A 3,717-nucleotide genomic window follows, 5' to 3' on the forward strand; every position below is an offset into this window, starting at 1 on the left:
TGCCTTGGAGTGAATTCTTCCTTGGCTCTGTCCTCCGGAGTCCTCATCTTCTTTGTTTCCCTCTTCTTGGGATGCTTCCTTTATGCTGGGCTCAGAGCCTGCTGGGCCGATTCCCAATGGCTGCCCTTGGGTTTCTACTGAAATGTACCAGAGTCCAAGGAGAGAAGGGTCAGAGGTGAGTACCCTCTTCCTTCTGCCTTCTACTTCCTGGGCTCCTTGAGAGCTGCTATAACATCTTGGAAAGGGGCCTTAGAGATGACCCAGCTCAACGCCCTGTCAACCCACTTTCTCCATTCCAGAGAACACCTAAGACATCCTGCATATCTGTTGGGGTTTTTAGCCCCCTGTTCCCTCCTGATCTGCGGGAGAGATTGGGAGAGCATGCCCCAACCAGGAGAAACAAGAAAGGTAAATATCAACTGGCTGCTCACACCCAGCCCTCCCTTTCAGGAGGACAATCAGACATGCCAGGGAGAACAGTCAAAGCAGGATCTCATTTATTGAGAAAACACACACAGCTAATATAATGTACAGGAGCCAATCAGGGTAAAGGTCAGCAGGGTTGGGAGAATTTACATCTATACCTATCCTATAGGCAGTAATGGAAGACACGAACTGTCCATGAGGACAGAAGGGTTCTGAGCCTATCCTAGAGGTGGTCCGATTCTTCATCACAACCCATGGCAATGCCTTCTGGCTAATCGCTAGGTGCTCTCTTAGCCACATGTGGCCCCAGGACTGGGAAGTGGGTAGCAGGCAGCAAGTTAAGTTTCCTCTCTTCTGTTGCAACATGCCCCATGTTACATCATGCCCTACACATATCAAGTTCTATAACCATATTCTTTATTTAAAATATTTTTCATTTGTTATTTTTAGTTAGTTATGCATGGCAGTGGAATGTATTTTGACATATCATATATTCATGGAGTATAACTTCCCATTCTTGTGGTTGTACATGATGAGAAGTCACACTGATTGTGTATTCATGTATGCACATAGGAAAGTGATGTCAAATTCATTCTACTATCTTTCCTATTTCCATCCCCCCTCCCTTTCCTTCATTCCTGTTTTTCTAATCCAAAGTATTTCTATTGTTCCCTCTCCATACCCACCCCACCGTGTGTTAGCATCCTCATATCAGAGAGAACATTTGGCCTTTGGTGTTTTGGTATTGGTTTATTTCACCTAGTATGATAATCTCCAGTTCCATCCATTTATCAACAAATGCCATAATTTCATTTTTCTTTATGGTGGTGTAATATTCCATTGTGTATATATGCCAAATTTCTCTATCTATTCATCTGTTGAAGGGCACTTTGGTTTGTTCTATAGCTTAACTGTTGTGAATTGAGCTGCTATAAATATTGATGTAAACATGTCACTATATGCTGATTTTAAGTCCTTAGGGTATATATTGAGGAGTACGATAACTGGGTCAAATGGTGGTTCCATTCCAAGTTTTCTGAGGAATTTCCATACTGCTTTCCAGAGTGGTTGTATCAATTTATATGTGTACATTTCCCCCCATATTCTCACCAACATTTATTGTTGCTTGAATTCTTGATAATTGCCATTTTGACTGGAGTGAGATGAAATCTCAGTGTAGTTTTAATTTGCATTTCTCTAATTGCTAGAGATGTTGAACATTTTTTCATATATTTGTTCACCTATCATATTTCTTCTGTGAAGTGTCTGTTCAATTCCTTTGCCCATTTGTTGATTGGGTTATGTTTTTTGTGTATGTGTGAAGTTATTTGAAAGTCTTTATATATCCTGTAGATTAATGCTCTGAGTTGAAGGTGGCAAAGATTTCTCCCATTTTCTAGGTTCTCTCTTCACATTCTTGATTTTTTCCTTTGCTGTGTATAAGCTTTTTAGTTTGATACCATCCCATTTATTGATTTTTTATTCTACTTCTTGTGCTTTAGGAATCTTGGTGAGGAATTGAGTTCCTAAGCCAACATGATGGAGAGTGGGACCTATATTTTCTTCTAGTAGGTGCAGGGTCTCTAATCTAATTCCTAGGTCCTTTATCCACTTTGAGTTGAGTTTTATGTAGGTTGAGAGGTAGGGGTTTAATTCCATTTTGCTACATATGGATTTCCAGTTTTCCTAGCACCATTTTGTGAAGAGGCTATCTTTTCTCCAATATATGTCTATGGTGCCTTTGTCTAGTGTGATATAACTGTATTTATGTAGGTTTGTCTTTGTAACTTCTACTATAACCATATTGAGACCAGGTCGAGGTAACAATGGCCAGTTTACTCCCTTTTTTTTTCATTCTGTCCTTAATTCCAGTTTTTGAGCCCCTACCAGACACTGAGATTCATGCAGAGAGGATATTGGGTTACAAAGCCACAGTCCTCACCCTCAAAGACCTCATACACAAATGAGAGAGACAAATAAATAAAATACATGGTGAAAGTGCAGTGTTAACATTGGGTTTAAGCCCTGAGAGGAGGAGTGGGGTGCGGTGGGGTGCTATAAGGAGATGATAAAGAAATGTAGAAGAGAAGGAGAAGGTGATAACATATGTCCTCTCTGAGTTGCACACTCCTTGAAGGCTGGTGCACAACCCAGTTTCCTTTTGCAGCATCCACCTACATAGAATAACACTCCTGGGTATACTGACCACTTCTGCCACATAGCAGTATGACCTTGGCCAAGTTGGTTAATGTTCCTGAGACTCAGTGTCTTCATCTTTAGGATGGTGATAGTCATTCTCACCAGGTTGATTTGTCATAAAAATTAAATATGGTGATCTATGTCAAGAACTTAGCAGAGGACCTGATTTGTGTAGGAGTCATTATGTCCGAATTCTTAGTGGTGTCATTTCAGGATGAGATTCTAAGAAAATAAGTCCAACAACTTTCCTATTTTAAAGAAAGGAGCAGGACCCTGAAGGATAGTGTGGAAGGGAAGAAACAAGTGGAGAAACCAAAGGGGAGAGCCGAGGTCAGAGGGAGTGTTTCTTGAAGGAGCCTTGTTGGTGTGTTGTGAATTCAAGTTCCTTCCAAGCCACCAACCCCAACTTCTTCCCACCCTGAGCATGAACAGCCTTAGAGAATGAAGGCCGTGTTTCTCTCCAGCTCCATGACTAATGAACTACGTGGAACACCTGCTGCACGACTTCAGGAGCTGGGAGGTTACAGTGGACTGGTGTGACCAAGGCTTGAGGAATCACACCGGAGGGCTGGTGTTTGACTGGCAGTGCCCATGTCAGAGTCTAGGAAGGCTGCCCCAAATGGGTTGTACCTTGCTGCGTTGCACCTGTAAGCTCTGTTAGAGCAACATGGATGCTAGGATCCCCATGGGAATCAGAAGTGGCCTGTAAGTCATGATACTTAGATTCTGTCCCGGGGGGGGGGCTGCCCCAAGAGGAGAGAAATCTCATATAAAGAAGCTGAGGTGTACCCCCACCCCAACTCACAGGGACTGCTACAGATGGCTTGGCAAGAACAACATAGATGAGGAGGAAAAGTTTACTTGGGCTCAAGGTTTCAGAAGTCCCTTCCATGGTTGCTGACTCCATTGCTCTGGGACCAAGTGGGGCAGAACATCATGGCAAAAGGGTGCTGTGGGGGGAAGCACCTCAGATGAGAGAGAGAAAGAGGTGGGAGGGTGGAGATCTGCTCTCCAGGATAAACTATAAACCCCAAAGGCACGTCCTCATTGGCCTGCTTCCTCTGTCCCTCCCCACCTGCCTACAGTAACCAC

This window comes from Ictidomys tridecemlineatus, unplaced genomic scaffold, assembly GCF_052094955.1.
Source record: "Ictidomys tridecemlineatus isolate mIctTri1 unplaced genomic scaffold, mIctTri1.hap1 Scaffold_170, whole genome shotgun sequence".
Taxonomy (NCBI): Eukaryota; Metazoa; Chordata; class Mammalia; order Rodentia; family Sciuridae; genus Ictidomys; species Ictidomys tridecemlineatus.